The 26,131-nt window shown below is 47.1% G+C and overlaps 2 long non-coding RNA genes across 3 annotated transcripts in view; one reads left to right on the top strand and one right to left on the bottom strand.

The window, feature by feature from the left end:
- Positions 1-1,834: 1,834 nt before the first annotated feature.
- On the bottom strand, positions 1,835-10,329 carry LOC139277221 (uncharacterized). Of its 2 annotated transcripts, none has more exons than XR_011596053.1 (3): positions 10,251-10,329; positions 5,032-5,174; positions 1,835-4,900 (listed from the first exon to the last, which is right to left on the bottom strand). It is a non-coding gene; the product is annotated as an uncharacterized lncRNA (long non-coding RNA). The 2 variants fall into 2 exon arrangements; XR_011596052.1 differs by lacking the exon at positions 10,251-10,329 and adding an exon at positions 9,746-9,900.
- A 522-nt stretch (positions 10,330-10,851) lies between these two features.
- LOC139277220 (uncharacterized) overlaps positions 10,852-26,131 on the top strand; it is a 55,543-nt gene continuing 40,263 nt past the window's right edge. Inside the window, exon 1 of the long non-coding RNA XR_011596051.1 lies at positions 10,852-10,938. This is a non-coding gene — a long non-coding RNA (uncharacterized lncRNA). The remainder of the gene's footprint in view (positions 10,939-26,131) is intronic.

The following is a 26,131-nucleotide window of genomic DNA, read 5'->3' on the forward strand; positions in this document are numbered from 1 at the left end:
CTAATTTAAATACATCGGGCTGGCTCCCGTGCCATCAACAGTGCAACATGGACACCCATCCACCAGAGGGGATAGATTGTAAAATGTAGGGCTGAATGAAGGGCTGTCAAATCACCCCACCCAATAAAGATCACTGAAGATCATTGGCCCCTCAAAGAAGATCATTGGCCCCCATTACGCAGACCCCCCCCCCCCCTCCACACCGGATGGGTTGGTACCCCTGATGTCACTCGGCCCAATGAACGGGCAAGCTGGAGGGGTCAAGAAAACTCCCAGGGCCCTGTCAGTCGAAATGACAGCCCTTGAGTTCTGCAGCACCTGTTCCTGCCAATCATCCACTGGAGATCTCTGCAACATCAGGCAGGGAGCTGCGAGGGCCTGCGTTGGACAGGTGACAGAGGTCCTCTTCTGCAGGCCATTGGCTTCACCAAAGGTGGCATACCCCCTGTGGCACAAAGAGACAGGGCCACCACCTCCCACAGGCTTGCCAGCTTCCCAGGGTGCCGGAGGCTACCAGTTGTTCCCACAAGGTGCAGATTGCTCCACTCACGGACCCAGTCACATTTATCAAGGGGAGGGGAAGGTCCCCATTCACTAAACATGTAAATTGTCAAGCGATGCCCAACAAAGGAACTCTGTAAACTCTGAACATGGGGGAAGCTGTCATGAGGACTTTGTCCTTCGCCCATCCGCTATCGACAAATTATTCAGCAGGGATGGTGAAGGAAGTGGCTGGATCCTAGCAGACATGGACTGCTCCCTAAACCCTCCAGAGAAGTGCAGGAAATGTACAACTGCGTACCCGAGGCTGCCCAGCAGGTGGCATAGTGCAATGGGATGCTGAAAGCTCACTGAACAGGGGGAGGGGGGTAAGAGTTCCTGCAGTACATCCCTGAAATGGTTACATCTATCGAGTTATATCCAGTGTACAGCACAGAAACAGGCTATTCGGCCCAACCATGCCAGTGTTTATGCTCCACACGAGCCTCCGCCACCCTTCTTCATCTCACCCTATCAGCATATACACCTATTCCTTTCTCCCTCGTGTGTCCCCTTAAATCCATCTATGCTATTCGCCTCAACTCCTCCTCCTGGTGCACGTTGCATACTGTTGCTTTGCGGGAAGGGCTCAGATGCACTTGGCAACGGGACGTTTGTGGAACCAAATAATCCTGAGCTGCATGTCTCCATGCCCGGGATGGTGGCTCCTCGGAGGAATGCCCACTCACGGCAGCCATCATCATAGGCAGTCCCTCGGAATGGAGGAAGACTTGCTTCCACTCTTAGAATGAGTTCTTAGGTGGCGGAACAGTCCAATACGAGAGCCACAGTCCCTGTCACAGGCGGAACAGATAGTCGTTGAGGGTAAGGGAGGGTGGGACAGATTTGCCGCACGCTCTTTCCGCTGCCTGCGCTTGATTTCTGCATGCTCTCGGCGAAGAGACTCAAGGCGCTCAGCGCCCTCCCGGATGCATTTCCTCCACTTAGGGCGGTCTTTGGCCAGGGACTCCCAGGTGTCGGTGGAGATGTTGCACTTTATCAGGGAGGCTTTGAGGGTGTCCTTGTAACGTTTCCTCTGCCTGCCTCACGGAAGCCAAAGAGCAGCTGGTGGCACTATGTTCAGCCAGTGGTAACCTCCACTTGCATAACCCCTCCCCCTGCCACTTCTCACTGTGTCACCGCCCGACATGAAGTTCTAGGCCTAGAATTTTTACTCAGTGAAAAACTGTAATTACAGTCAGCAAACTACAGCAATTAAAAGAGTGTTCAAAAAAACAACTGTACTGAACGTTTATCCAACAAGCCACATCGGAAAACTTTTTATTCAACGGGAAGCAACATAAAAGTTCAAGATTGGAAGGCACAGGTGATGAGGTGCACACTTCGCCGCAGAAAGCAGATGACCTGTTAAAGTTCAGGCACTCAACATTGTCAAAGGAGTTGTAACAAGGTAGTCATGGACTACAAGGCCAGTATCAAGAAAACAGTGGTGAGATAGTTAGATATCAAGCTGTGTAAGTAATTTGCAACTGTACAGTTAGCTTCCTTGTGACAACGTTTTATTTGTTTAACAGTAAGAAAAACAAAATCTCATGTTACTAACTAAGAACAATGTAATACTGTTGACAATTCTGCAGTATTAACTAATGAAAAGGGTGTGTAAGGAATCCCTGAGGGATTTAAGGTGCAGGAGGAGGTGGACCCTGCAGGCAGGCAGACACCCTACCCACCAGGGACCCCATGCTTTCCCTCCAGGTTCTCTGACATGAGTTTGCCTTCTTGGCCGAGACCAAGGAGTTGGGAAGTGTAAGGTGGGGGTGACGGAGGGGGCCCTGATATTGTACTGAGGGACATGGGGCACAGGTGTCTCTCGACCCCTGGCAACTGTCTCCTGTGATTGGGCTGCTGCTGGCTGAGTCAGAGGAGGGTCAGTAGATCAGCCAGGTTTCGCCTGGCTTGTGCCACTGGCTCAGAGACCAAGGGAAGTGGCCACAGCCTGCGAAGAGCTGCTGTCCCCCTGGGACCATGACCTTCGCCGCAGCCAGATCCACGGGCCTTGAAGCACCTCGGTGAACACTGGCCATCTCGGGTCCTATTCCCATTGCCGCAGCAGTGAGCAGTGTTCCGAGCCAATATTCTAACCGCAGCCTAACCAATAATTTGTATTGTTTTAAATTCACATTATTGGTTTTGCTCCTTTTAAAATATTGGCATAATATTTTCATTTGCTCTAATTATTCTTCCTCTCAAAATATAAATTTGTCAGCTACAACCTACCTTTTACATACCGGTTTTTCCTTTCTTTAATTAACCCATGTCTTTCTGAGTATTAATTGTATCCTATATTATAACCACTGGGAGCTTCCTCATTACTGGTGCCAGGCTACTAGTTTATAGCTACCTAGTTGTTCCCTTTCTCTATTCTGGAATGGCGCTGTTAGATTATTAGCTCTCCAATTCATGGCACAACATCCACATCCACGGATCTTTCAAAAACGTCCCTCTCCTGCTCCATTTTGTTCTACCATGCGATCAATGTCAGTTTTATCTATGTGATTATATTTACCGAGAACGCCTCACCTTGGACTCAAGTAAAGCCGCATGACATATAAAATATGTTGTCTATCGCTAACCTCTTCCAGTTTTAACAAACAGTCCACACTCGAAACATTGATGCGTCTGTTCTGACCTGCTGATTGTGCGCAATATTTTCTTTCTGTATCTACTGTGCTTTGCCTCACAGCAACAGCAATAGGCCATTCAGCCCCTCGAGTCTGTTCCGCCATGCAATTAGATCACTGCTGATCCGTACCTCAATTCCATTTTAATGTCTAATTTTAATGTCTAATTTTGTTGCGTACAATTTATTAATATTTTTAGTGTGCGTCTGTGTGTGGTGTAATAGGTTTGGACTAGGTTAGGTAGTGATAGGTGCAGCTGAGGACAGTGGTACTGATCAGCTGTCTCATCCAGCCTCCGACCTCCGCAGAGAAGAGGAGCGGAGGTCGGGACGGGCGAGATCCAAAGATCGGAAGCGGAGAGGATGGACAAGGCATGGAGGAGCAGATAGGTCGGAGCCCAGAGGTGGAGCAGCGTGGACAAGACCAAGGGAAGGCGCAGCCCGGGCCAATAGCGAGGCTGTGAGGTCGTGAGGCTCACATTGCGTACTATGAATTCCACGTAGAGAGAGGTCCTGTTGGAATGAGGGAGAAAGGAGGACAGTAGGAGTATGTTTGAGTCTGTGTGTATGTATTGGCCCATGCGACGGAGCCTGGTCTCCAGTGGTCTTGGATCCCCTTGCCACTAGACCAAGACCTTGCTCCATCAAGCCCGTGTGGTGGCTGGTGTGCAACGGCCAACCTACATTAAAATAGGCATCTTCCAATGTTTAAAACGAGTTCATCAGTCATCTGAATACTCATTTTTAGTGTGGAAGCAAGTCACCCTCGACCGCAAGGGACTGCCTATGATGATCATCCAGCACCTGTGCATGTCTGTCAGGCTTGAACACTGTATTTTCTGTTAATAGCGGTGCAAAAATATTTGGAAACTAATGATAGATAACAACATCTCTGTAGAACAGAACCAAAGTTATAAGTAACCAATCATCAGTGAGCAAGGTAAAAAAAAAATATAATCTGCAGGTGTGTTTTCTTCACAAGAAACAAGCTTGTTTAAAAACAGCCGCACCAAGGTTATCTTGACTGCATTCATTTCAACAGTTGTGGCATCTTAGTTCTTTCAGTTCAAAGAATAAAAGTTGGAAGGCACACAGGGCTAGAGTTTCATTTGTACCACTCGAGCAAAAAGCATTGGCTAGGATATGCGCAGAAAAACCTGACGTGGAGGATCGAACAAACTTGAACTCACAAACTTCTGACTCAGAGGCATGAGTGCTACCACTGAGTCAAGGCTACACAATCTGGAAAGGAAATCAGTAAATTAATATGCAGGCAGTTTCTGCCCACCGCAATGGTCTGTGACACCAAGCCACTCGTGCTTCAGGCAGACTCCTCCATTCTCTCTGCAATAGTGGTCAGTGTGATTGGAAGGCCAGTCAGTGCACCGCACATTCTCTGCTCCTGTTCAATGATTCTCCTTTTAATCGACGGCCCCCAGGTTACAGCATCTGTGTCCAGCTGAGCAGAGCTTGGAGAGGGCTGCCCCCTCCAGCGCGGACTCTCCACTGTTGTCCCTGCCACCACCATCTGCTCTTGCCCACGAGTGAAGTGTGTGTCACCAGGTGAAAACCCAACTACATGTCCAATTTGACCCACCAAAGCGCAAGTATCTTAGTTGGAGCGTGAGTCCTGTGATGGTGGACCCTCAGGAGGATTCAGACACTCTGAGGAATCATCGTCTGTGACCTCTGCCCACTTCTGCTGTATGTATGATGGCACTGTCGGAAATAAAATATATGAATTAGTACTAGCAAGGTAAGAATATTGCTACTTATCATCGCTGTTGAAATCAAGTCAGCATGGCTGAGTGTCATATGACATGTGGGTCGAAGTTATTTAATTGTGTCACCAGGTAGCTGGGAGGTCCCCATCTCTGAAGGCCAGGGATGCCGAAATGCCACTGATCTCCAGCGCCTCCTTGTGAACAGGCAAATCTGTGGTGGCCCACCTCCAGTTCTCTCCCCTCTCGCTCGTGTTCTGTGCTCTCTTCTCCTGCAATGAGGGAAAGAACAGACCTATGAGTGACTGTAATGGCATGTGTTCACTCGATGGATGCGATGCATTTGGTGAGGGTGAGGAAGAGGCATGAAATTATATATATAGATGATCGTGAGAGGCAATGGTGGATGGATAGGTGGGGATGTGAAAAAGTGCACAGAAAGAGAAGGATCGGTGCACGTGCAAGGTAAGTGGGTGTGGGGAATGATGTGAGTGAGGGGGGTGGGATGATGCAGACAGCAGGATGAAGGTGAACATGCAACTGTACTCACCTTTCCTGACATGGCTAGGTCATTAAAGTTCTTCCAGGAGTGTGGCACAATGCTCCTGCTGCCAATCTCCTGGACTACCTGTAGCCACGACTTCTTGGTGTCAGCAGCAAGCTTCTTCCTCCCCGTTGTGGGGGAAGAGCTCTTTCTCCGGCTCCTCACTCACCCCAGCAGCACATTAAAACATTATTAAAACAACACGCAGCCTTTTCCCATCTGGAATCCATTCTTAAACTTCCTCTTCTGTTGTTTCCAACTCCTCCAAATACTATCTTCAGATTTGCCCTTTAAATCTAATATGGCAGGGGGATGGGAACCTATGCAGGGAGACAGAGGGAAATAAAATGGAGGCAGAAGCAAAAGATAGAAAGGAGAATAGTAAAAGTGAGGGGCAGAGAAACACAAGGCAAAAATCAAAAAGGGTCACATTACAGCAAAATTCTAAATGGACAAAGAGTGTTAAAAAGACAAGCCTGAAGGCTCTGTGCCTCAATGCGAGGAGTATTTGTAATAAGGTGGATGAATTAACTGTGCAGGCAGCTATTAATGAATATGATATAACTGGGATTACAGAGACATGGCTCCAGGGTGACCAAGGCTGGGAACTCAACATCCAGGGGTATTCAACATTCAGGAAGGATAGACAGAAAGGAAAAGGAGGTGGGGTAGCGTTGCTGGTTAAAGAGGAAATTAACGCAATAGTAAGAAAGGACATTAGCTTGGATGATGTGGAATCTGTATGGGTAGAGCTGCGGAATACCAAAGGGCAGAAAATGCTAGTGGGAGTTGTGTACAGACCACCAAACAGTACTAGTGAGGTTGGGGATGGCATCAAACAAGAAATTAAGGATGCGTGCAATAAAGGTACAGCAGTTATCATGGGCGACTTTAATCTGCATATAGATTGGGTTAACCAAGTTGGTAGCAATGCGGTGGGGAAGGATTTCCTGGAGTGTATTAGGGATGGCTTTCTAGACCAATATGTCGAGGAACCAACTAGAGAGCCATCCTAGACTGGGTGTTGTGTAATGAGAGAGGACTAATTAGCAACCTTGATGTGCGAGCTCCCCTGGGGAAGAGTGACCATAATATGGTAGAATTCTTTATTAAGATGGAGAGTGACAGTGTTAATTCAAAGACTAGAGTCCTGAACTTAAGGAAAGGTAACTTCGATGATATGAGATGTGAATTGGCTAGGATAGACTGGCAAATGATACTTAAAGGGGTGACAGTGGATAGGCAATGGCAGACATTTATAGATTACATGGATAAACTTCAACAATTGTACATCCCTGTCAGGATTAAAAATAAAAAGGGAAGGTGGCTCAACCATGGCTAACAAGGGAAATTAGGGATAGTGTTAAATCCAAGGAAGAGGCATATAAATTGGCCAGAAAAAGCAGCAAACCTGAGGACTGGGAGAAATTTAAAATTCAGCAGAGGAGGACAAAGGGTCTAATTAGGAGAGGGAAAATAAAGTATGAGAGTAAGCTTGCAGGGAACATAAAAACTGACTGCAAAAGCTTGTATAGATATGTGAAGAGAAAAAGATTAGTGAAGACCAATGTAGTTCTTTTACAGACAGAATCAGGTGAATTTATAATGGGGAACAAAGAAATGGAAGACCAATTGAACAAATACTTTGGATCTGTCTTCACTAAGGAAGACACAAATAACCTTTTGGAAATACTAGGGGTTCGAGGGTCTAGCGAAAAGAAGGAACGAAAGGAAATCCTTATTATTCAGGAAATTGTGTTAGGGAAATTGATGGGATTGAAGGCCGATAAATCCCCAGGGCCTGATAGGCTGCATCCCAGAGTACTTAAGGCAGTGGCCCTAGAAATAGTGGATGCATTGGTGATCATTTTCCAACATTCTATTGACTCTGGGTCAGTTCCTATGGACTAGAGGGCAGCTATTGTAACACCACTTTTTAAAAAAGGAGAGAGAGAAAACGGGGAATGATAGACTGGTTAGTCTGACATCGGTGGTGGGGAAAATGTTGGAATCAATTATTAAAGATGAAATAGCAGCACATTTGGAAAGCGGTGACAGGATCGGTCCAAGTCAACATGGATTTATGAAGGGGAAATCATGCTTGACAAATCTTCCAGAATTTTTTGAGGATGTAACTCGTAGAGTGGACAAGGGAGAACCAGGGGATGTGGTGTATTTGGACTTTCAAAAGGCTTTTGACAAGGTCCCACACAAGAGATTAGTGTGCAAAATTAAAGCACATGGTATTGGGGGTAATGTATTGACGTGGATAGAGAACTGGTTGGCAGACAGGAAGCAGAGAGTCGGAATAAATGGGTCCTTTTCAGAATGGCAGGCAGTGACCAGTGGGGTGCCGCAGGGTTCAGGCTGGGACCCCAGCTATTTACAATATACATCAATGATTGAGATGAAGGAATTGAATGTAATATCTCCAAGTTTGCAGATGACACTAAGCTGGGTGGTGGTATGAGCTGTGAGGAGGATGCTAAGAGACTGCAGGGTGACTTGGACAGGCTAGGTGAGTGGGCAAATGAATGGCAGATGCAGTATAATGTGGATAAATGTGAGGTTGTCCATTTTGGTGAAAAAACAGGAAGACAGAATATTATCTGAATGGTGACAGATTAGGAAAAGTGGAGGTGCAACGATGCCTGGGTGTCATGGTACATCAGTCATTGAAGTTTGGCATGCAGGTACAGCAGGCGGTGAAGAAGACAAATGGCATGTTGGCCTTCATAGCTAGAGGATTTGAGTATAGGAGCAGAGAGGTCTTACTGCAGTTGTACAGAGCCTTGGTGAGGCCACACCTGGAATATTGTGTTCAGTTTTGGTCCCCTAATCTGAGGAAGGATGTTCTTGCTATTGAGGGAGTACAGCGAAGGTTCACCAGATTGATTCCTGGGATGGTTGGACTGACATATGAAGAAAGATTGGATCAACTGGGCTTGTATCCACTGGAGTTTAGAAGAATGAGAGAGGATCTCATAGAAACATATAAAATTCTGACAAGATTGGACAGGTTAGAGGCAGGAAGAACGTTCCCATTGCTGGGGAGTTCCAGGGGTCACAGTCTAAGAATAAGGGGTAAGCCATTTAGGACCGAGATGAGGAGAAACTTCTTCACTCAGAGAGTGGTTAACCTGTGGAATTCTCTACCGCAGAAAGTTGTTGAGGCCAGTTTGTTAGATATATTCAAAATGGAGCTAGATATGGCCCTTATGGCGAAAGGGATCAAGGGGTACGGAGAGAAAGCAGGAAAAGGGTACTGAGGTTGAATGATCAGCCATGATCTTATTGAATGGTGGTGCAGGCTCGAAGGGCCGAATGGTCTGCTCCTGCACCTAATTTCTATGTTTCTATGTTTCTATGTTCAGATCACATCATGCGGATTCTCATCACACCCGCTGCCTTGCAATGGGACGCCAAATGCACAAGTAAAATGCTAACGAACTGGCTGAGGTAAAAAGCCACTGATAGACACGTTGAACTTATTTTCAGTTTTCCCCTTGATATCGGACCCCCCAACCCCGCTCCTACACGTCTCCAAGTTAATGTCGGCGCCATAATGTGGACTGGCAGTCCGCTCTGATCTGTAATCCTCCTCGCCTTCTCCATTCATTTGCTCCCTCCTGACTTGTCAATATTGCTCCACATGGTATTCTTTCTTCACAGAGATGGGGCAATAAAAGCAAGCTTTGTTTTGCCAGCGACACCCACATCCTGAGAATGAATATTAAAACAAAACCTCAAACAATGCTTGTTAGCAATTTATACTTTGGTTTAGTGGGTAAATGCACTGCCTCAGGTGGTACTGTGCCACACAAACCGGAAAGTCCAATGTGCAATTGTTGGCCTCAATACTCCTTGACTAGGGCGGGGAAAACATCCGGAAATGTGTGGGGACATCAGGTGAAGGCATGATCAGGCCCAGTTGTGATGCCCCTATTGTTAAATAGTCGGCTACCACTCACTGTCTAGGTTCACAACTCAAAAATGGTCACTTGGGCAGAGTACCGGGTACAACCAGCGCCAGTGGAACTGACCCCAGTTTAAATCTATACCTCTAAGAGAAACAGGAAAATACTGAGGAGGAAAAAGGAGGAAAAATGTTATACTGTACATGCTTTGGTTTCTCGTTTTTTTCTCCTTTTTCAAAGGGGTTTTGGTACTGACCTATAAATTATATAAATATTATTCTGTAATATACAAACAAATGTGCTTACACAAGCTACAGTATGAACCTTTTACCTTGCTATTCTGTGTCAGTAATTTAAGCCAATATTATTCAGGGTACATTACCGGGGTGTGCAGCAATATTTCTTGCAGTACGCTACTGAAGGAATGCTGAGTTGTCTTCATGAGGAGATGTTCAGCAGAGATACTGTCTGTCTATGCAAATGGATCTCATGGCACGGTTCAAAGAAGAACAGAGTGTTCTCCAGGGTCTGGGTCAACATTCCTCTCTCATTCAATGCCGCTAAAGATTAATTGCTCATGCATCTCAATTGGTGTTTGTGGGACCTTGCTGACTGCAAATTGACTGCCATGTTTGCCTGCATAACAGTGATTACATTTCCAAAGTAATTAATTGCCTGTGGAGTGTTCTGGGATATCCTGGGTAAGTGAAAAGTGCTACGCAAATGCAAGTTATCTTTTTTCTTGGCCTTGTTAACACTCATTAAACAATTACTAATCAGTTATTATGAACTAGTTGTAACTCAAATGTGGTTTCTTTTCTGAGGCTGTGGCTATGGCCAGCTGCCCACTAGTATTACTGTGGAATTAGCCTGCCAATGTGTTTTACCTTTGCTTACTTGTATTGGCCCTGGAATCCTGGCCTCCACGGGCCTGTACGGAATGTTTACGGACCCGGGAAGGCATCGCAAAAGCTGGTTTTCGGCGCACAATGCGCATGCGCCGAAAACCGGCTTTTCCGATCTGTCAAGCATCTCGGGGAGAAGGACAGTCCCACGGCAGAGATTGGGCTATTTTCCCATCTCTTGCCCAACGAATGTCCTTAAAACTCTTGCGCCTGGTAAAAGCAGGCGCATAGCCTACTTTTAACAGTGTAAGAGTTTTAAAACATATCAAAAACATATAAAAATAAAATTTAAAAATACATATTTATATTAAAAGCTCTGCCTACTCAGGTAATTTTATTTTAAACCATAATTAAAACTTTTTAAAAAAATCAACAAATATTTTTTTTTGAAAAACATTTCTATCAACTTTAATTTCTATAATGTATTTATGTGAGGTGTTTAAAAAAAAATTATGTAGTGTTTGGGTGTTTGGGGGTGTTTCTCATTCAAAGTAATTGGAGTTTCAGACTTACGAAACTCCTATTACTATGAATGAGAAAATACTTTACCGTGATTGGGTGTCCAGGCCCACGTGACTCCTACGGACATCCCAACGTGAACGTTCTCCATTGTGCAAGAAGAGGAGGCCTCAAGTCCGAGATCTCTGGTGGGCGTTCGACCAAAAGATAAGTGCGCATCTTTTCTCCTATTTTTAGTCAAACGCCCGCAGGAAGAAGAAACCGGGATTTCAGGGCCATTATCTTTCCTTACTGCCTGTTCTGTGTCTTCTTTATTTGGTTTGCCTTCTCTGGTTTGTTTTTTCTGGGACTGTTCAAGTGATGATTATTGTCTCATTTGTTTGTCCGTTAAGTTGCACTAAGGGGGATAACAGCTGCCTGTATCATCCGATCAAGACAGAAGAGGGGCTTGTGAGCTTTGGAAGAGTCTGGAGAGTTTGGCTAGTGATTTTGCAGTTTGAAAAAATATTTGACCCATTTTCTTGATTTGTTGCTACTGAAGCTTGCACAATTGTAACTGGGTCAGATTCAAACTCCCGACCCCAATCGAAGTTGCCATGATGTCTTCATTCCCTAGCATTCGGTCCTCCCTGGATTCTTCAACGAAAAAAAAACATATCAATGATGGCTACTGAGCAGCAAGGCATATCCCTTGCTGCCATGACTCCACCGAATGGAAGCAGAGGAGCGGGACAATAAGGCACTTGCAGCTACCATACTGTCAATAGAGAGGATTATTCATTCTGGGTGTTGAAAGTGCACTTTCGCTGCCTGGACAGTCAGGTAGGGATCTACAGTCAGCACCGAAGAAGATCTTCCGAATTGTGTTTGCCTGCTATGTCCATCCAGGAACGGCTGCAATTTGATATGGCTGAAGAGAAGACACTGGCTCTAAAGGATCCTAAGCTTCAGAAAGCAGAACATCAGGACGACATCCACTCGGAGGAGTCCTTGTTAACAGTTGCTAGGGGTATCATAGGGCAGACATTCTCAGATGTCTTCTCTTTATGACTTAATCCATCTGGACACCACAGCCTGACCTCCTTCTCTCCCACTAGCAAATAAGGAGACATTCACTCAAATGAAAACCTACCACATGACAACACTTCATCCCTCTTTGCCCCAACATGATGTTGCCAGTAATCACAAGAATGAATAAATCAGCACCGGATGAGTACAGCCTTTCCTGTTTGACTGCAATCCCTGTGAATAACAAAGCACAACATACGTGCGCTATGTTAATCCACTAATTGCAAAGTGGAAACAAACAGTCACCTTACTATTTCCTAACACTGGGTTTTCCATATTAATCATCATTGAGAAAGACATGGAGCTAGATTTTCCACTTTTTTTGCATGCTTAACGCCCACTAAACACCCTTTTTACCACTGAAATGACGTATAATGCCGATATATGGCCCATTTAGCTACAAAATGGAAACGGACGGGCATTTTTCAGAAACTTATCGCTGAGCGTTACTTTCCCCATGTGCGTAACGCAGAGAAAAAATAATACCGCCCGCCTACTTTTTTTAGGCAGAATCATCAAAATGGGTGAAACCAACATCCATAATATCGCCCAGTGTTAATTTCCGCGTGGAATTAATGGCAAGATTCAATAATACCGCCCGCCCACTTTTTTTGGGCAGAATCATCAAAATGGGTGAAACCAACATCCATAATATCGCCCAGTGTTAATTTCCGCGTGGAATTAACGGCAAGATTCAATAATACCGCCCGCCCACTTTTTTTGGGCAGAATCATCAAAATGGGTGAAACCAACATTCATAATATCGGCCAGTGTTAATTTCCGCGTGGAATTAACGGCAAGATTCAATAATACCACCCGCCCACTTTTTTTTGTCGTAAAGATCACATTTGCCGAAACTAACGCTCAGGATATCGGCCAGCGTCACTTTCAGCACCTCGCACACATATCGCCCACAATATCGCTCGCCCAAAAAAACGCCCGGAAAAAGTGGAACTAACCGAAAATAATCACAGCGTTATGGACGTCATGTTCTACATCACATGTCGCATCATTTAAAAGGCCGCTCTGCTTCAACCTCAGGGCAGTTCGGATGTACTCTGGAGGTCTTTGGAGGTGCTGTGAACATCTGTACAAACATCTTTACCATACTGTGAATGATTGGAATTTAATGGGTGTCTTCGTCGGCACATTCATTCTTTGTGACCAATCGGTGGAAAACAGAGAGCTATTGCAATGGGGCCTGTCCTTTCTCACCCTCTATTGATGACCAATTACATGCTGCAGACTCGAGATGGCCAAAGGTGCCCTCCACAGCATTATGTGCCCAATGTAAGATTTGCCAGACTGGTGAGGAGGACCAGATGTTACACCCCTCGCAAGTACAGGGACAAGCGGTCTTACCTCGACTTGCCTGACACCACCTGCCTTCGGAGACTGTACTTCCATCAGTAGTGCACTGTCCGTCGAGGTCAAAGTCACTGCGGCACTGTCGTTCTACGCCTCGGGTTCTTTTTAGGCCTCAGCTGGTGACATTTGCGGTCTGTCTCAGCATGCCACACATTGCTGCATTAGACACGTCACGGAAGCCCTGTACGCACGCAGGACGAACTTGATCAGTTTCCCTATGACCAGGGAGGCACAGAGTGAAACATAGAAAATAGGTGCAGGAGTAGGCCATTCGGCCCTTCTAGCCTGCACCGCCATTCAATGAGTTCATGGCTGAACATGCATTTCAGTACCCCCTTCCTGCTTTCTCGCCATACCCCTTGATCCCCCGAGTAGTAAGGACTTCATCTAATATATTTAGTGAATTGGCCTCAACTACTTTCTGTGGTAGAGAATTCCACAGGTTCACCACTCTCTGGGTGAAGAAGTTTCTCCTCATCTCGGTCCTAAATGGCTTACCCCTTATCCTTAGACTGTGACCCCTGGTTCTGGACTTCCCCAACATTGGGAACATTCTTCCTGTATCTAACCTGTCTAAACACGTCAGAATTTTAAACGTTTCTATGAGGTCCCCTCTCATTCTTCTGAACTCCAGTGAATACAAGCCCAGTTGATCCAGTCTTTCTTGATAGGTCAATCCCACCATCCCGGGAATCAGTCTGGTGAATCTTCGCTGCACTCCCTCAATAGCAAGAATGTCCTTCCTCAAGTTAGGAGACCAAAACTGTACACTATACTCCAGGTGTGGCCTCACCAAGGCCTTGTACAACGGTAGCAACACCTCCCTGCCCCTGTACTCAAATCCCCTCGCTATGAAGGCCAACATGCCATTTGCTTTCTTAACCGCCTGCTGTACCTGCATGCCAACCTTCAATGACTGATGTACCATGACACCCAGGTCTCGTTGCACCTCCCCTTTTCCTAATCTGTCACCATTCAGATAATAGTCTGTCTCTCTGTTTTTACCACCAAAGTGGATAACCTCACATTTATCCACATCATACTTCATCTGCCATGCATTTGCCCACTCACCTAACCTATCCAAGTCACTCTGCAGCCTTATAGCATCCTCCTCGCAGCTCACACTGCCACCCAACTTAGTGTCATCCGCAAATTTTGAGATACTACATTTAATCCCCTCGTCTAAATCATTAATGTACAATGTAAACAGCTGGGGCCCCAGCACAGAACCTTGCGGTACCCCACTAGTCACTGCCTGCCATTCTGAAAAGTACCCATTTACTCCTACTCTTTGCTTCCTGTCTGACAACCAGTTCTCAATCCACATCAGCACACTACCCCCAATCCCATGTGCTTTAACTTTGCACATTAATCTCTTGTGTGGGACCTTGTCGAAAGCCTTCTGAAAGTCCAAATATACCACATCAACTGGTTCTCCCTTGTACACTTTACTGGAAACATCCTCAAAAAGTTCCAGAAGGTTTGTCAAGCATGATTTCCCTTTCACAAATCCATGCTGACATGGACCTATCATGTCACCATTTTCCAAATGCACTGCTATGACATCCTTAATAATTGATTCCATCATTTTACCCACTACTGATGTCAGGCTGACCGGTCTATAATTCCCTGTTTTCTCTCTCCCTCCTTTTTTAAAAAGTGGGGTTACATTGGCTACCCTCCACTCTATAGGAACTGATCCAGAGTCAATGGAATGTTGGAAAATGACTGTCAATGCATCCACTATTTCCAAGGCCACCTCCTTAAGTACTCTGGGATGCAGTCCATCAGGCCCTGGGGATTTATCGGCCTTCAATCCCATCAATTTCCCCAACACAATTTCTCGACTAATAAAGATTTCCCTCAGTTCCTCCTCCTTACTAGACCCTCTGACCCCTTTTATATCCGGAAGGTTGTTTGTGTCCTCCTTAGTGAATACCGAACCAAAATACTTGTTCAATTGGTCTGCCATTTCTTTGTTCCCAGTTATGACTTCCCTTGATTCTGACTGCAGGGGACCTACGTTTGTCTTTACTAACCTTTTTCTCTTTACATACCTATAGAAACTTTTTCAATCCACCTTAATGTTCCCTGCAAGCTTCTTCTCGTACTCCATTTTCCCTGCCCTACTCAAACCCTTTGTCCTCCTCTGCTGAGTTCTAAATTTCTCCCAGTCCTCGGGTTCACTGCTATTTCTGGCCAATTTGTATGCCACTTCCTTGGCTTTAATACTATCCCTGATTTCCCTTGATAGCCACGGTTGAGCCACCTTCCCTTTTTTATTTTTACGCCAGACAGGAATGTACAATTGTTGTAGTTCATCCATGCGGTCTCTAAATGTCTGCCATTGCCCATCCACAATCAACCCCTTAAGTATCATTCGCCAATCTATCCTAGCCAATTCACACCTCATACCTTCAAAGTTACCCTTCTTTAAGTTCTGGACCATGGTCTCTGAATTAACTGTTTCATTCTCCATCCTAATGCAGAATTCCACCATATTATGGTCACTCTTCCCCAAGGGGCCTCGCACCATGAGATTGCTAATTAATCCTCCCTCATTACACAACACCCAGTCTAAGATGGCCTCCCCCCTAGTTGGTTCCTCGACATATTGGTCTAGAAAACCATCCCTTATGCACTCCAGGAAATCCTCCTCCACCGTATTGCTTCCAGTTTGGCTCACCCAATCTATGTGCATATTAAAGTCACCCATTATAACTGCTGCACCTTTATTGCATGCACCCCTAATTTCCTGTTTGATACCCTCCCCAACATCACTACTACTGTTTGGAGGTCTGTACACAACTCTCACTAACGTTTTTTGCCCTTTGGTGTTCTGCAGCTCGACCCATATAGATTCCACATCATCCAAGCTAATGTCCTTCCTAACTATTGCATTAATCTCCTCTTTAACCAGCAATGCTACCCCACCTCCTTTTCCTTTTATTCTATCCTTCCTGAATGTTGAATACCCCTGGATGTTGAGTTCCCAGCCCTGATCATCCTGGAGCCACGTCTCCGTAATCCCAATCACATCATATTTGTTAACATCTATTTGCACAGTTAATTCATCCACCTTATTGCGGATACTCCTTGCATTAAGACACAAAGCCTTCAGGCTTGTTTTTTTAACACCCTTTGTCCTTTTAGAATTTTGCTGTACATGGCCCTTTTTGTTCTTTGCCTTGGGTTTCTCTGCCCTCCACTTTTCCTCATCTCCTTTCTGTCTTTTGCTTTTGCCTCCTTTTTGTCTCCCTCTGTCTCGCTGCATTGGTTCCCATCCCCCTGCCATATTAGTTTAACTCCTCCCCAACAGCACTAGCAAACACTCCCCCTAGGACATTGGTTCCGGTCCTGCCCAGGTGCAGACCTTCCGGTTTGTACTGGTCCCACCTCCCCCAGAACCGGTTCCAATGCCCCAGGAATTTGAATCCCTCCCTGCTGCACCACTGCTCAAGCCACGTATTCATCTGCGCTATCCTGCGATTCCGACTCTGACTAGCACGTGGCACTGGTAGCAATCCCGAGATTACTACTTTTGAGGTCCTACTTTTTAATTTAGCTCCGAGCTCCTTAAATTCGTTTCGTAGGACCTCATCCCTTTTTTTACCTATGTCGTTGGTACCAATGTGCACTACGACAACTGGCTGTTCAGCCTCCCTTTTCAGAATGTCCTGCACCCGCTCCGAGACATCCTTGACCCTTGCACCAGGGAGGCAACATACCATCCTGGAGTCTCGGTTGCGGCCGCAGAAACGCCTATCTATTCCCCTCACCATTGAATCCCCTATCACTATCGCTCTCCCACTCTTTTTCCTGCCCTTCTGTGCAACAGAGCCAGCCACGGTGCCATGAACTTGGCTGCTGCTGTCCTCCCCTGATGAGTCATCCCCCCAACAGTAGTCAAAGCGGTGTATCTGTTTTGCAGGGGGATGACCACAGGGGACCCCTGCACTACCTTCCTTGCACTACTCTTCCTGCTGGTCTTCCATTCCCTATCTGGCTGTGGACCCTTCTCCTGCGGTAAGACCAACTCGCTACACGTGCTACTCACGTCATTCTCAGCATCATGGATACTCCAGAGTGAATCCATCCTCAGCTCCAACTCTGCAACGCGGACCGTGAGAGGGCTCTAGGATCCTCCAGAATTTCAAATTTCCCCAAGGTACAGGGAACAATAGACTGTACGCACAGCGCGATGTAGGCACCTTTTCAGGATGCAGAGGTTTTCAGCAAACCACAAGGGATTCCACTCCCTGACTGTCCAACTCGTTGTCGACCACCAGCAAATTATACTGGCAGTGAATGCTAAATTTCAGGGCAGCATCCATGATGCTCACATCCTGCGTGAGAGCACTGTATCTGACTTGTTTAACAATCAGCCACAAGGTCAATGCTGGATGCTTGGTGACAAAGGATATGGCCTCGTCACCTGGCAAGTGACCCCCATGCATGACACCCTCACCGAAGCTGAGAGGCGATACAATGAGAGCCACAGAGCCACTCGCAAGATCATGGAGAAAACCATTGGAGTGCTTAAGCAACGCTTTAGATGCCTGGACCAGTCAGGAGGTGAGCTCCAATACCACCCTGAGCAGGTAGCTCAATTCGTGGTGGTGTGCTCCATGCTGTACAACTTGGCTATCAGGTGGGGACAAGAATTGCCTGATGAGTCTGATAGTCCACCTCACCAGAGAGAGGAAGAGGAGGACGAGGAGGCGAACGCTGACATCGGCCCAGATAATCAGGCTGATGCTGAAGCCATGCCCCCGCCCCCCTGTAGACTGCATGAAAGTGCAAGTGCCTTATGTCAGGAGCTCATCAATGAGCGCCTTGCCTGAAAGAACGTTGGTTATTTACAAGGCTGACAGACCTCTGGATGTGTAGGTCATACATCAATGGTGGGCATCACCTTGGTGAAGTTAAAGTTTAAGTTGAGTGACGTTAAGTGTAATTATACCCTTTGGTGTTAAGGAATCACCAGTGTGTAACGGTGCAGCTATCTGAGTCAATGCGCAACAAGGTTTTGTTAAATAAAAAACATTTAAATCGAACATTTGTCTGAAATCATCAGTATTTCTGTAAAAACCAACCCTTCCCCTCCCCTCCCCCACCGCTTCTCCTCCCCACTTCTACCCCTTCCCCTTCTCCTCCTGACTCCAAGCAGCCTGGCTGAGGAGCTCCTCAAGTGATGCTTCGTTTGGGTGGGCGGGGGGTGACGGCCGAACCGCTGCTTGGATAGATACGGGAGAGGACGGTCCCGAGGTGGGAACGTGCTCCGAGCCAGAAGAAAGATGTTGCTGCTGGCTCTCATGTGTCATTGGCAATGGGGGTGTGGCACCTTGGGGTGCAGTGCCGCGCTCCGGGACTACTGGGAGCCCTCTGCCACCAGTGTTCCTGGCTATCAGCTCCAGGGCCTCCACCATCCCTTTCATGTTATATCTTATTTGTTGGACAAAAACTCGGTGCCAACTATGTTCTTGGTGCTTAGTAGGCTTTTTGCTTCTGGTGAATCTCCCTCATGCCTCCCACAATAGTCAAACAAGCTAACACCATAGCCACAAACGCTTTCAGTCTCTCTCAGCTCCCTCTCTCTCTGTCTCCTCTTCGACATTGACCTCCTGAGTCGCGGGAATGGAGCATTGCCTTGCCATTGCTAAGGACGGCGACACTTTACGGCAGAAGGTCAGTGAGATTTAACGCTACCGCTCATTTCATATCGCTCACAGTAACGCTCAATTTCAAAAATAGAGACTAGGTGCTTTGAGAATGGGCCAGAATCACTGGCTTCTCACCCATTCTCAAAGCACCTAGTCTCCATTTAAGTTTCCTAAAAATGCCCGTCAGTTTCTATTTTGTGCCATAATGGGCGATATATGGGCATTATTCGTCATTTCAGCAGTAAAATGGGCATTAAGTGGGTGTTAAGCTTGCAAAAAAAGTGGAGGTTCTAGCCTATGGAGTTGCCACTCCCATTCACAGCCATCTCCTTCCACATGAGCCATTCTACTGCCTGCTGATAGCTTCTTCCCATAAATTCAAACAAGTGTTTTTCTCCTTTCTCTGATTTCTGACAGAAGAACATATAGATGCTTGCTCTGTTCCTTGTCTTTCAGCTGCCATTGCACTCCCTCTTAGCAGAACCTGCTCTCTCCTTTATAGGAGGAAGCTATGCCCTGGCTCTGTCCCACGGCTGAATGTGCCTCCAGGTATTTCGCCTGCTGCTGGTAGCTTTATGGAAATCAGTTGGCCCTGGGATTTCTGAGGGGGTCAGCCTCCCAGGTTGTCGGTGTGTAAGGGGTGGTCTCGGGGGTCAGGTTCACCTCTGAGCAGTTCGAATCGCTCCCACTCCCTTGGGTTCTAGACTCTGGATTTATTTGGGGGATTTGATAAAGTGCAAGAGACAGCTGGTTTGGTGCAAAAGAACTTTGATTTTATTAAAGACAAGAAAATACAATGTCAAACTTATAATCACTTAAAATAAGGAACAGTACATCACACACTCAAAAGGGTTACAGCGAATAATACACCTCCCACCTCCCAATACTTAATACTAGCTAGATTAGACACCAGGGCAAACAGGGACTATGCTTACCAATCCTTTACTGTTAGTTAGTGGTGGTTTGCGATTTCGGGGTTCACTGTATTCTGTCAGTGCTGCTTGCCGTACCCCGAACGTCGGAGAGGACTTCTCACTGCGTAGTCTTCAGCTGGGTGGTTTCCGCTGATACGGTAGGGCGCGTTTTGGATCTATGGGGTAAGTATCCGCTTTCCTTCGTTAGAAATAGGTTCAAAGTCTCTTTAGGTAATGTTTTCACCTGTTGGTAGTCAGGCCTTAGATTGTAGAGTGGAAACTTTTGATTCTTCGGTTTCTTCCTTGTGGAGTTTTGTTTCGAAATCGGTCGATTGCGGTGGTTTTTGGTGGTACCGCGTTGGCTGTGGTCGGTTGCTGCTGCGATGGTGATGTTCTTCCTTCCTTTTTGATTTCAGGATGACGAGGTTGGAGAAGTTAGTTACAGCTGCTGTGGTGGTCTCTCTCCCTTCTTGATGCTAGGCTGTTGTGTGGATAGCATACCAAAGCATACCATAACACAATCCTGCCCTTTGTTAAAACAGGGGCCAGTTATACTGTTTGAGTTGTCCTAATCTTCGCACCAAATCAGTCCAGGATTCTTTGTTTAATTTTGGCAGGCCCGATAAATCTTTGTCATATTTTGGCGGGCTCATTAAAATGTTAACTTGTTTCGGGTGTGCCGATCTTCTAAATCTGTTCCTTGATGAAAATATTAGCTTGGCATTTGCAATGTCTGCCTGTGCTTAGGCTTTGCATGCAGGCTGGATTGGGCCTTTTTTATTATGCATGGGCTGAATTAGTTTCCTGTCCAGGGTGATGGCTGGCTATCTCGGAATTGATTGATGCTAAGTTAATGTCTCTTGTGGAGAAGGGTTTTCGAGTATCCACAATTTCTAGACAACCTACATTAGCTTCAATACCCCAGACAGCTTCAATACTCAAACTGGTTTCCTTGTAGGATAGTCACCCCTTAGTTTCTCTAGGTCTGCCCACACAGACTAAATTTGTCTTGTAAAATCCCAAATTCAATTAAAGTTCGTAGTTTCTTCCATGTGTACTTTAGGATTCCAAATTTTCTGGTAGATAGTTCCAAATTAAATTTCCTTTCCAATGAATCCAAACACTTGGGGGGGGGGGTGTGGGGGGGAGGGAGGTTTCCCACGAATTTTGCCCCCTTCAGGTGGGCATAAGTTCTTCTCCACTGCACTTCCACTGTCACTCTGGGGAATGTCCGTTCAGCCTGCCATTGTCTGTGTTGAAGTCCTACTCTGGGGTCTATTGCTGCCTGGGGAGTGTCGGACTGCCCCACCTGCCTGCAGGGCTCTGAGTCACATTGATGATGTTGACTCCCTGATCCATCGCTGCGTTAGAGGCAGAATTGCGCACGTATATTATTTTTGTCTCTTCCTCCCCCGCCATGAAAGTTTGAGCTATCAATGCCGCCGCTTCCAAGGTCAAATTCTTGGTCTCAATTAACTTGTGGAAAATTCCCGCATGACTGATGCCCTTGATAAAGAAGTCCCTTAGCATCTCTCCTCTGCAGGCATCTGTGAACTTAGTGAGGCTGGCCAAACGCCGGAGGTCCGCTACGAAGTCCGGTATGCTCTGTCCTTCACGACGTCGGAGGATGTAGAATCTGTGTTGGGCCATATATATGCTACTCGCCGGTTTGAGGTGCTCCCCGATCAATTTGCTAAGTTTTTCAAAGGTTTTGTCCGCCAGCTTTTCGGGTGTTAGTAAGTCCTTCATGAGCGCATAAGTCTTTGGTCTGCAGCTGGTCAAAAGATGAGACCTTCGCTTGTCGGCCGCTGCATCTCCCAGCCATTCTTTCGTAACGAAGCTTTGCTGAAGCCTCTTGACAAAATTGTCCTAGTCTTCCCCAACACAGTACCGTTCCTCTGTGCTACCGGTGGCCATTCCCGTGGGTCATGAATTCCCGTTTCTTGTCGCCAAAGTAAAGTCATTACTCTACAGTATGAAACCACACGAGGCACATTCTGGGGACAAGGTCACTCTGTGACCTTAACTCTTTATTTACAGGACTCCAAAGACGATGACCCTGCGTGGGACCTCCCTTTTTATACCTGTGTAATCAGGTAAGGAGTGTCTCCCACAAGTTCATCCCTTGTGGTCAAGGTGTGCATCTGGGTTGAGTGTATACAGTAATACAGTGGTGTTACATTGTGGTTACATACATGACAATCATCATTATAGGCAGTCCCTTGGCAGTCCATAGGCAGGAAGCTAAAAATGAGTCCTTAGGTGGATGAACAGTCTATTGTGTTCCTAACACAGATGAGACTGCACACAGGGAGGTTAAAGTAACAGTGACGCAGTCTTTATTAAGACACTCCAGAGTGAGGAACAGGTCTTAGGGGCCGGCTTATATACAGTGCTCCCAAGGGATGCTGGGATCCCTTTGGACTTCAGGGGATGCGCTCCGTGGTGGTGGAACATGGGAGTGCATGCTTTACAGATACACAACATCACTCCCCCACCAAAGTCAAAGTGAAAACTATTTACAAGGTGAGGCTTTCAGGAGCCTTTCTTTCCCTGGTGGACTGCCTCGGTACAAATGTGAGTTCTGGTGTGTTGGCTGTGCCCTCGCTGGGCTGGTGTGTTGTTGGCCCTGCAGGGCTGGGGTGAGCCTGGCCTTGCTGGGCTGTTGGGCATGATGGGTTCAATTTCCTGGTCCGGGGTAGTGTCGTTGATCCTTTGGGTGTGTGTTGTGGGCTCGAAAGAGGTGGTGTCTGCTTTGGGTTGTTCAGGGCAGTCTGCAGCCTCATTTGGTCCAGGTACTTTCTACAAATTTGTCCATTGCCCAGTTTGACTACTCCCTTCTTTAGCTATCACTGTGCCCGCGATCCACTTGGGACCATGTTCATAGTTTAGCACATACACAGGGTCGTTCAGATCAATTTCCCGAGACACAGTGGTGCGACCATCGTTTACATTTTGTTGCTGCCGCCTGCTCTCTACCTGATCATGCAAGTTGGGGTGAACCAGCGAGAGTCTGGTTTTAAGTGTCCTTTTCATGAGTAGCTCAGCCAGGGGCACCCCTGTAAGTGAGTGGGGTCTCATGTGGTAGCTGAGCAGTACTCGGGACAGGCGGGTTTGGAGTGAGCCTTCTGTGACTCGTTTAAGGCTCTGTTTGATTGTTTGTACTGCCCACTCTGTCTGCCCATTGGAGGCTGGTTTAAACGGGCCCGAGGTGACGTGTTTGATCCCATTGCGGGTCATGAATTTTTTTAATTCGGCACTGGTGAACCATGGACCGTTGTCACTGACCAGTATGTCAGGCAGGCCGTGGGTGGGAAACAGGCTTTCAATGGTGGCGGTGACGGTGCTTCCCGACATTATTTCACGTTCAATCCATTTTGAAAAAGCATCCACCACCACCAGGAACATTTTACCGAGAAACGGGCCCGCACAGTCGACATGGATCCTCGACCATGGTCTGGAGGGCCAGGACCACAAACTTAGTGGTGCCTCTTTGGGCGCGTTGCTCAACTGAGCACATACGCTGCATTGCCGTATGCAGGACTCTAATTCAGATTCGATACCGGGCCACCACACGTGGGATCTGGCTATCTCTTTCATCATTACTATACCCAGGTGTGTGCTGTGGAGATCTGAGATAAACATCTCCCTGCCCTTTTTGGGTAGCACTACGTGGTTACCCCACAACAGGCAGTCTGCCTGAATGGACAGCTCGTCCTTTTGCCGCTGGAACGGCTTGATTAGCTCTTGCATTTCAACGGGGATGCTGGCCCAGCTCCCATGCAGTACACAGTTTTTTACTAGGGACAGCAGAAGATCTTGGCTGGTCCAAGTCCTAATCTAGCAGGCCGTGACAGGTGATTTATCATTTTCAAACGCTTCCATGACCATCAACAAGTCTGCGGGCTGCGCCACCATCAACAAGTTTGCAGACTGCGCCATTTCCAGCCCCGTGGTGGGCAATGGTAGCCGACTGAGAGCATCCGCACAGTTCTCGGTGCCTGGCCTGTGGTGGATGGTATAGTTATACGCTGATAGCGCGAGTGCTCACCTTTGTCTGCGGGCTGAGGCATTAGTATTTATCCTCTTGTTTTCAGCGAACAGGGATATGAGGGACTTGTGATTGGTTTCGAACTCAAATTTGAGTCCAAACAGGTTCTGATGCATTTTCTTTACCCCGAACACACATGCTAATGCCTCTTTCTCAATCATGCTGCAGGCCCTCTCGGCCTTAGACAAGCTCCTGGAGGCATAGGCGACAATTTGCAACTTCCCCGCAACGTTAGCTTGTTGTAATACACACCCGACTCCGTCGACGACGCATCACATGCGAGCACAAGTTTTTTACACGGGTTATACAATGCAAGCAGCTTGTTGGAGCATAAAATGTTTCTGGCTTTTTTTCCATATATCCAGTTCTTACCTTTATGCAATAACACATGTAGGGGCTCTAAGAGGGTGCTTAACCTCGGTAGGAAGTTACCAAAATAGTTGAGGAGTCCCAGGAATGACTGCAGCTCCATGACATTTTGTGGCCTGGGCGCGTTCCTGATAGCCTCTGTCTTGGCATCTGTGGGCCGAATGCAATCCGCCGCGATCTTTCTCCCCAAAAACTCCACTTCTGTTGCCATGAAGACGCATTTCGACCTCTTCAGCCGCAGCCCTACGCAATCCAGTCGCTGGAGGAGCTCCTCCAGGTTTTGTAGGTGCTCGACGGTATCCCGACCCCAATATGTCATCCTGAAAAACCACCGTGCGTGATACCGACTTGAGTAGGCTCTCCATGTTTCTCTGGAAGATCGCTGCAGCTGACCGAATTCCAAATGGGCATCTGTTGTAAATGAACAGTCCCTTGTGCGTGTTGATGCAGGTGAGGCCCTTCAAAGACTCTTCCAGCTCCTGCGTCATGTAGGCCGAAGTCAGGTCAAGCTTGGTGAACGTCTTGCCTCCTGCCAGCACCGCAAATAGATCGTCTGCCTTAGGTAGCGGGTATTGGTCCTGTAGCGAGAAATTATTAATAGTTACTTTATAATCGCTGCAAGTCCTGACCGTGCCATCACTTTTGAGTACTGGAACAATCGGGCTGGCCCACTTGCTGAATTCCACTGGGGAGATGATGCCCTTGCATTGCAGCCTGTCCAGCTCGATTTCCACTCTCTCCCTCATCATGTGAGGTACCGCAAGCCACTTGTGGTGAATGGGTCGTGCCTCTGGGACCAAGTGGATCCGTACCTTCGCCCCGGAAAAGTTTCCAATGCCCGGCTCAAAAAGGGAAGGAAATTTGTTAAGAACCTGGGTACATGAGGCCTCATCGACATGTGATAGAGCTCAGACGTCATCCCAGATCCAGCAGATTTTGCCCAGCCAGCTCCTTCCAAGCAGTGTGGGGCCATCGCCCGGGACAATCCAGAGTGGCAATTTGTGCAACATGCCCTCATCGGTGATCTTGATCATGGCGCTGCCCAGGACAGTGATGAGCTCTTTGGTGTACGTTCTCAGTTTCGTGTGGATGGGGCTCAGGGCTGGTCTGAGTGCCTTGTTGCACCTCAGTCTCTCAAACATCTTTTTACTCATGATGGATTGGCTAGCGCCAGTGTCCAGTTCCATGGCTACAGGTAAGCCATTCAATTTTACATTTAGCATTATAGGTGGACATTTCGTCGAAAATGTGTGCACCCCGTGTACTTCAGCATCTGCCTCCTCTCTCTGAGGCTCGAAATTGCTTTGATCCACCATGGACTGATCTTCCTCTGCCACGTGGTGGTTAGCAGGTTTTGCAGAGCTTGCAGCTCGTCTGCAAGCTCGTTGGAGGTGCCCCATTGTTCCACAGCTCTTGCAAACATACCCTTTGAAGCGGCATGAATACGCTGAATGGAAGCCTCCACAACGTCAACAAGGTGTGAATTGCCTTGCATTCATCCTTTGTTGCGGACTCTGAGTCATCTGGGTCACCTGAGGCCTGCTGGCAGTTACAGACTCGTGGGTTCTGCCCTGTACACTTCTGCTCGCAAACACAGTTCCAGTTAATTTATGAACATTGCTCGCACTTGTGTGCTGAGAGATTCGTTTGGTGTTATCACTGGTGGACATAAATGCCTGTGCTATCGCAATGGCCTTACTGAGGGTTGGTGTCTCTACATTCAAAAGTTTTCATAGAATGGTCTCGTGGCCAATGCCCAGTACAAAAAAGTCTCTGAGCGCCTGCTCCAGGTAGCCATCAAACTCACATTGTCCTGCAAGTCACCTTAGTTCAGCGACGTAGCTCGCCACATCCTGACCTTCAGATCGCTGGCACGTGTAGAACCGATACCTCGCCATCAGCATGCTCTCCCTCGGGTTAAGATGCTCCCAAACCAGTGTACACAGCTCTTCATACTACTTATCTGTGGGT

This window comes from Pristiophorus japonicus, chromosome 12, assembly GCF_044704955.1.
Source record: "Pristiophorus japonicus isolate sPriJap1 chromosome 12, sPriJap1.hap1, whole genome shotgun sequence".
Taxonomy (NCBI): Eukaryota; Metazoa; Chordata; class Chondrichthyes; family Pristiophoridae; genus Pristiophorus; species Pristiophorus japonicus.